The following is a 9,888-nucleotide window of genomic DNA, read 5'->3' on the forward strand; positions in this document are numbered from 1 at the left end:
TTCGCGAATTCGGGTTCCGCCGGTCGGATCGACTCGAAACTCGGCTGGGTGACTCACTTTGACCTCCCTGACGCGTTCCTAGCGCGGCTTCGAGATCGGCCCTCCGGTTCGCGAATTCGGGTTCCGCCGGTCGGATCGACTCGAAACTCGGCTGGGTGACTCACTTTCACCTCCCTGACGCGTTCCTAGCGCGGCTTCGCGATCGGCCCTCCGGTTCGCGAATTCGGGTTCCGCCGGTCGGATCGACTCGAAACTCGGCTGGGTGACTCACTTTCACCTCCCTGACGCGTTCCTAGCGCGGCTTCGAGATCGGCCCTCCGGTTCGCGAATTCGGGTTCCGCCGGTCGGATCGTCTCGATACTCGGCTGGGTGACTCACTTTGACCATCCTGACGCGTTCCTAGCGCGGCTTCGCGATCGGACTTACGGCTTGCGGATTTCGGGTTCCGCCGGTCGGATCGACTCGATACTCGGCTGGGTGACTTCACTTTCACCATCCTGACGCGTTCCTAGCGCGGCTTCGCGATCGGACTTCCGGTTCGCGAATTCGGGTTCCGCCGGTCGGATCGACTCGAAACTCGGCTGGGTGACTCACTTTCACCTCCCTGACGCGTTCCTAGCGCGGCTTCGCGATCGGCCCTACGGTTCGCGAATTCGGGTTCCGCCGGTCGGATCGACTCGAAACTCGGCTGGGTGACTCACTTTCACCTCCCTGACGCGTTCCTAGCGCGGCTTCGCGATCGGCCCTCCGGTTCGCGAATTCGGGTTCCGCCGGTCGGATCGACTCGAAACTCGGCTGGGTGACTCACTTTCACCTCCCTGACGCGTTCCTAGCGCGGCTTCGCGATCGGCCCTCCGGTTCGCGAATTCGGGTTCCGCCGGTCGGATCGACTCGAAACTCGGCTGGGTGACTCACTTTCACCTCCCTGACGCGTTCCTAGCGCGGCTTCGCGATCGGCCCTACGGTTCGCGAATTCGGGTTCCGCCGGTCGGATCGACTCGAAACTCGGCTGGGTGACTCACTTTGACCTCCCTGACGCGTTCCTAGCGCGGCTTCGAGATCGGCCCTCCGGTTCGCGAATTCGGGTTCCGCCGGTCGGATCGACTCGAAACTCGGCTGGGTGTCTCACTTTCACCTCCCTGACGCGTTCCTAGCGCGGCTTCGAGATCGGCCCTCCGGTTCGCGAATTCGGGTTCCGCCGGTCGGATCGACTCGAAACTCGGCTGGGTGACTCACTTTCACCTCCCTGACGCGTTCCTAGCGCGGCTTCGAGATCGGCCCTCCGGTTCGCGAATTCGGGTTCCGCCGGTCGGATCGTCTCGATACTCGGCTGGGTGACTCACTTTGACCATCCTGACGCGTTCCTAGCGCGGCTTCGCGATCGGACTTACGGCTTCGCGATTCGGGTTCCGCCGGTCGGATCGACTCGATACTCGGCTGGGTGACTCACTTTCACCATCCTGACGCGTTCCTAGCGCGGCTTCGCGATCGGACCTTCCGGTTCGCGAATTCGGGTTCCGCCGGTCGGATCGACTCGAAACTCGGCTGGGTGACTCACTTTCACCTCCCTGACGCGTTCCTAGCGCGGCTTCGCGATCGGCCCTACGGTTCGCGAATTCGGGTTCCGCCGGTCGGATCGACTCGAAACTCGGCTGGGTGACTCACTTTCACCTCCCTGACGCGTTCCTAGCGCGGCTTCGCGATCGGCCCTCCGGTTCGCGAATTCGGGTTCCGCCGGTCGGATCGACTCGAAACTCGGCTGGGTGACTCACTTTCACCTCCCTGACGCGTTCCTAGCGCGGCTTCGCGATCGGCCCTCCGGTTCGCGAATTCGGGTTCCGCCGGTCGGATCGACTCGAAACTCGGCTGGGTGACTCACTTTCACCTCCCTGACGCGTTCCTAGCGCGGCTTCGCGATCGGCCCTCCGGTTCGCGAATTCGGGTTCCGCCGGTCGGATCGACTCGAAACTCGGCTGGGTGACTCACTTTCACCTCCCTGACGCGTTCCTAGCGCGGCTTCGCGATCGGCCCTCCGGTTCGCGAATTCGGGTTCCGCCGGTCGGATCGACTCGAAACTCGGCTGGGTGACTCACTTTCACCTCCCTGACGCGTTCCTAGCGCGGCTTCGCGATCGGCCCTCCGGTTCGCGAATTCGGGTTCCGCCGGTCGGATCGACTCGAAACTCGGCTGGGTGACTCACTTTGCACCTCCCTGACGCGTTCCTAGCGCGGCTTCGAGATCGGCCCTCCGGTTCGCGAATTCGGGTTCCGCCGGTCGGATCGACTCGAAACTCGGCTGGGTGTACTCACTTTCACCTCCCTGACGCGTTCCTAGCGCGGCTTCGAGATCGGCCCTCCGGTTCGCGAATTCGGGTTCCGCCGGTCGGATCGACTCGAAACTCGGCTGGGTGACTCACTTTCACCTCCCTGACGCGTTCCTAGCGCGGCTTCGCGATCGGCCCTCCGGTTCGCGAATTCGGGTTCCGCCGGTCGGATCGTACTCGAAACTCGGCTGGGTGACTCACTTTGACCATCCCTGACGCGTTCCTAGCGCGGCTTCGCGATCGGCCCTCCGGTTCGCGAATTCGGGTTCCGCCGGTCGGATCGACTCGAAACTCGGCTGGGTGACTCACTTTCACCTCCCTGACGCGTTCCTAGCGCGGCTTCGAGATCGGCCCTCCGGTTCGCGAATTCGGGTTCCGCCGGTCGGATCGTCTCGAAACTCGGCTGGGTGACTCCCTTTCACCTCCCTGACACGTTCCTAGCGCGGCTTCGCGATCGGACTTCCGGTTCGTGGATTCGGGTTCCGCCGGTCGGATCGACTCGAAACTCGGCTGGGTGACTCACTTTGACCATCCTGACGCGTTCCTAGCGCGGCTTCGCGATCGGACGTCCGGTTCGCGAATTCGGGTTCCGCCGGTCGGATCGTCTCGAAACTCGGCTGGGTGACTCACTTTCACCTCCCTGACGCGTTCCTAGCGCGGCTTCGCGATCGGCCCTCCGGTTCGCGGATTCGGGTTCCGCCGGTCGGATCGACTCGAAACTCGGCTGGGTGTCTCACTTTCACCATCCTGACGCGTTCCTAGCGCGGCTTCGCGATCGGCCCTACGGTTCGCGAATTCGGGTTCCGCCGGTCGGATCGACTCGAAACTCGGCTGGGTGACTCACTTTCACCTCCCTGACGCGTTCCTAGAGCGGCTTCGCGATCGGACTTCCGGTTCGCGAATTCGGGTTCCGCCGGTCGGATCGACTCGAAACTCGGCTGGGTGACTCACTTTCACCTCCCTGACGCGTTCCTAGCGCGGCTTCGCGATCGGCCCTCCGGTTCGCGAATTCGGGTTCCGCCGGTCGGATCGACTCGAAACTCGGCTGGGTGACTCACTTTCACCTCCCTGACGCGTTCCTAGCGCGGCTTCGCGATCGGCCCTACGGTTCGCGAATTCGGGTTCCGCCGGTCGGATCGACTCGAAACTCGGCTGGGTGACTCACTTTGACCTCCCTGACGCGTTCCTAGCGCGGCTTCGAGATCGGCCCTCCGGTTCGCGAATTCGGGTTCCGCCGGTCGGATCGACCCGAAACTCGGCTGGGTGTACTCACTTTCACCTCCCTGACGCGTTCCTAGCGCGGCTTCGCGATCGGCCCTCCGGTTCGCGAATTCGGGTTCCGCCGGTCGGATCGACTCGAAACTCGGCTGGGTGACTCACTTTCACCTCCCTGACGCGTTCCTAGCGCGGCTTCGAGATCGGCCCTCCGGTTCGCGAATTCGGGTTCCGCCGGTCGGATCGTCTCGATACTCGGCTGGGTGACTCACTTTGACCATCCTGACGCGTTCCTAGCGCGGCTTCGCGATCGGACTTACGGCTTCGCGGATTCGGGTTCCGCCGGTCGGATCGACTCGATACTCGGCTGGGTGACTTCCTTTCACCATCCTGACGCGTTCCTAGCGCGGCTTCGCGATCGGACTTCCGGTTCGCGGATTCGGGTTCCGCCGGTCGGATCGACTCGAAACTCGGCTGGGTGACTCACTTTCACCTCCCTGACGCGTTCCTAGCGCGGCTTCGCGATCGGCCCTACGGTTCGCGAATTCGGGTTCCGCCGGTCGGATCGACTCGAAACTCGGCTGGGTGACTCACTTTGACCTCCCTGACGCGTTCCTAGCGCGGCTTCGAGATCGGCCCTCCGGTTCGCGAATTCGGGTTCCGCCGGTCGGATCGACCCGAAACTCGGCTGGGTGTACTCACTTTCACCTCCCTGACGCGTTCCTAGCGCGGCTTCGCGATCGGCCCTCCGGTTCGCGAATTCGGGTTCCGCCGGTCGGATCGACTCGAAACTCGGCTGGGTGACTCACTTTCACCTCCCTGACGCGTTCCTAGCGCGGCTTCGAGATCGGCCCTCCGGTTCGCGAATTCGGGTTCCGCCGGTCGGATCGTCTCGATACTCGGCTGGGTGACTCACTTTGACCATCCTGACGCGTTCCTAGCGCGGCTTCGCGATCGGACTTACGGCTTGCGGTTTCGGGTTCCGCCGGTCGGATCGACTCGATACTCGGCTGGGTGACTTCCTTTCACCATCCTGACGCGTTCCTAGCGCGGCTTCGCGATCGGACTTCCGGTTCGCGGATTCGGGTTCCGCCGGTCGGATCGACTCGAAACTCGGCTGGGTGACTCACTTTCACCTCCCTGACGCGTTCCTAGCGCGGCTTCGCGATCGGCCCTACGGTTCGCGAATTCGGGTTCCGCCGGTCGGATCGACTCGAAACTCGGCTGGGTGACTCACTTTCACCTCCCTGACGCGTTCCTAGAGCGGCTTCGCGATCGGACTTCCGGTTCGCGAATTCGGGTTCCGCCGGTCGGATCGACTCGATACTCGGCTAGGGTGACTCACTTTCACCTCCCTGACGCGTTCCTAGCGCGGCTTCGCGATCGGTCCTCCGGTTCGCGAATTCGGGTTCCGCCGGTCGGATCGACTCGAAACTCGGCTGGGTGACTCACTTTCACCTCCCTGACGCGTTCCTAGCGCGGCTTCGCGATCGGCCCTACGGTTCGCGAATTCGGGTTCCGCCGGTCGGATCGACTCGAAACTCGGCTGGGTGACTCACTTTCACCTCCCTGACGCGTTCCTAGCGCGGCTTCGCGATCGGCCTTACGGTTCGCGAATTCGGGTTCCGCCGGTCGGATCGACTCGAAACTCGGCTGGGTGACTCACTTTGACCTCCCTGACGCGTTCCTAGCGCGGCTTCGAGATCGGCCCTCCGGTTCGCGAATTCGGGTTCCGCCGGTCGGATCGACCCGAAACTCGGCTGGGTGTCTCACTTTCACCTCCCTGACGCGTTCCTAGCGCGGCTTCGAGATCGGCCCTCCGGTTCGCGAATTCGGGTTCCGTCGGTCGGATCGTCTCGAAACTCGGCTGGGTGACTCACTTTCACCTCCCTGACGCGTTCCTAGCGCGGCTTCGAGATCGGCCCTCCGGTTCGCGAATTCGGGTTCCGCCGGTCGGATCGTCTCGATACTCGGCTGGGTGACTCACTTTGACCATCCCTGACGCGTTCCTAGCGCGGCTTCGCGATCGGACTTACGGCTTCGCGGATTCGGGTTCCGCCGGTCGGATCGACTCGATACTCGGCTGGGTGACTTCACTTTCACCATCCTGACGCGTTCCTAGCGCGGCTTCGCGATCGGACTTCCGGTTCGCGAATTCGGGTTCCGCCGGTCGGATCGACTCGAAACTCGGCTGGGTGACTCACTTTCACCTCCCTGACGCGTTCCTAGCGCGGCTTCGCGATCGGCCCTACGGTTCGCGAATTCGGGTTCCGCCGGTCGGATCGACTCGAAACTCGGCTGGGTGACTCACTTTCACCTCCCTGACGCGTTCCTAGAGCGGCCGATGGATTAAACGCACGCCGGAGGATAGCCGGTGGATTAAACGCACCCCGGAGGATGGCCGATGGATTATACGAACCCGGAGGATGGCTGGTGGATGGCCGATGGATTAAACGCACGCCGGAGGATGACCGGTGGATTAAACGCACCCCGGAGGATGGCCGATGGATTATACGAACCCGGAGGATGGCTGGTGGATGGCCAATAAATTAAACGCACGTCGGAGGATGGCCGGTGGATTAAACGCACCTCGGAGGATGGCCGATGGATTATACGAACCCGGAGGATGGCTGGTGGATGGCCGATAAATTAAACGCACGCCGGAGGATGGCCGGTGGATTAAACGCACCCCGGAGAATGCCCGATGGATTATACGAACCCGGATGATGGCTGCGGTGGATGGCTGATGGATTAAACGCACGCCGGAGGATGCCCGGTGTATTAAAAGCACCCCGGAGGATGGCCGATGGATTATACGAACCCGGAGGATGGCTGGTGGATGGCCGATGGATTAAACGCACGCCGGAGAATTGCTGGTGGATGGCCGATGGATTAAACGCACGCCGAAGGATGGCCGGTGGATTAAACGCACGCCGGAGAATGTACGCACGCCGGAGGATGGCCGGTGGATTAAACGCACGCCGGAGAATGGCTGGTGGATGGCCGATGGATTAAACGCACGCCGGAGGATGGCCGGTGGATTAAACGCACGCCAGAAGATGGCTAATGGATGGCCGATGGATTAAACGCACGCCGGAGGATGGCCGGTGGATTGAACGCACGCCGAAGGATGGCTGGTGGATGGCCGATGGATTAAACGCACGCCGGAGAATTGCTGGTGGATGGCCGATGGATTAAACGCACGCCGAAGGATGGCCGGTGGATTAAACGCACGCCGGAGAATGCTGGTGGATGGCCGATGGATTCAACGCACGCCGGAGGATGGCCGGTGGATTAAACGCACGCCGGAGGATGGCTGGTGGATGGCCGATGGATTAAACGCACGCCGGAGGATGGCTGGTGGATGGCCGATGGATTAAACGCACGCCGGAGGATGGCCGGTGGATTAAACGCTCGCCGGAGAATCCTGGTAGATGGCCGATGGATTCAACGCACGCCGGAGGATGGCCGGTGGATTAAACGCACGCCGGAGGATGGCCGGTGGATTAAACGCACGCCCGAGGATGGCTGGTGGATGGCCGATGGATTAAACGCACGCCGGAGGATGGCTGGTGGATGGCCGATGGATTCAACGCACGCCGGAAAATGGCCGGTGGATTAAATGCACGCCGAAGGATGGCTGGTGGATGTCCGATGGATTATACGAACCCGGAGGATGGCTGGTGGATAGCCGATGGATTAAACGCGCACCGGAGGTGGCCAGTGGATTAAACGCACCCCTGAGGATGGCCGATGGATTATACGATCCCGGAGGATGGCTGGTGGATGGCCGATGGATTAAACGCACGCCGGAGGATGACCGGTGGTTTAAACGCACTCCGGAGGATGGCCGATGGATTATACAAACCCGGAGGATGGCTGGTGGAAGGCCGATAAATTAAACGCACGCCGGAGGATGGCCGGTGGATTGAACGCACGCAAGAGGATGGCTGGTGGATGGCTGATGGATTAAACGCACGCCGGAGGATGGCCGGTGGATTGAACGCACGCCGGAGGATGGCTGGTGGATGGTCGATGGATTAAACGCTCGCCGGTGGATGGCCGGTGGATTAAACGCACGCAGGAGGATGGCCGGTGGATTGAACGCACGCCGGAGGATGGCTGGTGGATGGCCGAAAGATTAAACGCACGCCGGAGAATGGCTGGTGGATGTCCGATGGATTAAACGCACGACGGAGGATGGCCGATGGATTAAACGCACGCCGGAGGATGGCTGGTGGATGGCCGATGGATTAAACGAACGCCGGAGGATGGCCGGTGGATTGAACGCACGCCGAAGGATGGCTGGTGGATGGCCGATGGATTAAACGCACGCCGGAGGATTGCTGGTGGATGGCCGATGGATTAAACGCACGCCGGAGGATGGCCGGTGGATTAAACGCACGCCGGATAATGCTGGTGGATGGTCGATGGATTCAACGCACGCCGGAGGATGGCCGGTGGATTAAACGCACGCCGGAGGATGGCTGGTGGATGGCCGATGGATTAAACGCACGCCGGAGAATGGCTGGTGGATGTCCGATGGATTAAACGCACGACGGAGGATGGCCGATGGATTAAACGCACGCCGGAGGATGGCTGGTGGATGGCCGATGGATTATACGCACGCCGGAGGATGGCCGGTGGATTAAACGCACGCCGAAGAATAGCTGGTGGATGGCCGATGGATTAAACGCACGCCGGAGGATGGCCGGTGGATTAAACGCACGCCGGAGGATGGCCGGTGGATTAAATGCACGCCGAAGGATGGCTGGTGGATGGCCGATGGATTAAACGCACGCCGGAGAATGGCCGGTGGATTGAACGCACGCCGGAGGATGGCTGGTGGATGTCCGATGGATTAAACGCTCGCCGGAGGATGACCGGTGGATTAAACGCACGCCAGAGGATGGCTAGTGGATGGCCGATGGATTAAACGCACGCCAGAGGATGGCTGATGGATGGCCGATGGATTAAACGCACGCCGGAGGATGGCTGGTGGATGGCCGTTGGATTAAACGCACGCCGGAGGATGGCCGGTGGATTAAACGCACGCCAGAAGATGGCTGATGGATGGCCGATGGATTAAACGCACGCCGGAGGATGGCCGGTGGATTGAACGCACGCCGGAGAATGGCTGGTGGATGGCCGATGGATTAAACGCACGCCGGAGGATGGCTGGTGGATTGCCGATGGATTAAACGAACGCCGGAGGATGGCCGGTGGATTAAATGCACGCCGAAGGATGGCTGGTGGATGGCCGATGGATTAAACGCACGCCGGAGAATGGCCGGTGGATTGAACGCACGCCGGAGGATGGCTGGTGGATGTCCGATGGATTAAACGCTCGCCGGAGGATGACCGGTGGATTAAACGCACGCCAGAGGATGGCTAGTGGATGGCCGATGGATTAAACGCACGCCAGAGGATGGCTGATGGATGGCCGATGGATTAAACGCACGCCGGAGGATGGCCGGTGGATTGAACGCACGCCGGAGGATGGCCGGCCGATGGCCGATGGATTAAACGCACGCCGGAGGATGGCTGGTGGATTGCCGATGGATTAAACGCACGCCGGAGGATGGCTGGTGGATGGCCGATGGATTAAACGCACGCCGGAGGATGGCCGGTGGATTGAACGCACGCTGGAGGATGGCTGGTGGATGGCCGATGGATTAAACGCACGCCGGAGGATGGCCGGTGGATTGAACGCACGCCGGAGGATGGCTTGTGGATGGCCGATGGATTAGACGCACGCCGGAGGATGGCTGGTGGATGGCCGATGGATTAAACGCACGCCGGAGGATGGCTGGTGGATGGCCGATGGATTCAACGCACGCCGGAGGATGGCCGATGGATTAAACGCACGCCGGAGGATGACCGGTGGATTAAACGCACGCCGGAGGATGGCCGATGAATTAAACGCACGCCGGAGGATGGCCGATCGATTAAACGCACGCCGGAGGATGGCCGGTGGATTAAACGCACGCCGGAGGATGGCCGGTGGATAAAACGCACGCCGGAGGATGGCCGGTGGATTTCCGGTCCTTTTGCATGCGCGTGCGGCCACGGAGCATGCGCATGTGGTCGCGAGACTCGCGAGGCATGTTTGTAGTTGCTACATCTTGTCGGTATGACAGGTTTCATAACCCGATATGTCGTCAACTTTGACTGTTAATATCTCGCGTCGCGGGGCAGAGCGATACTTTTTTCTGCCAGATTCTTTCATTTCATGCAAAAACGCGTCGATTGAGCATAATTTCATCGATATTAGAGGTAAAGCCCCTAAACTAAATAATTACCAAATAATCAATAATTGCCCTGAGCACTTGCGACTGCATTTTCTTCAA

Source organism: Temnothorax nylanderi, unplaced genomic scaffold (genome assembly GCF_030848795.1).
Source record: "Temnothorax nylanderi isolate EJ_2023f unplaced genomic scaffold, tnyl_v1.0 TNYL_tig0008_pilon, whole genome shotgun sequence".
NCBI lineage: Eukaryota > Metazoa > Arthropoda > Insecta > Hymenoptera > Formicidae > Temnothorax > Temnothorax nylanderi.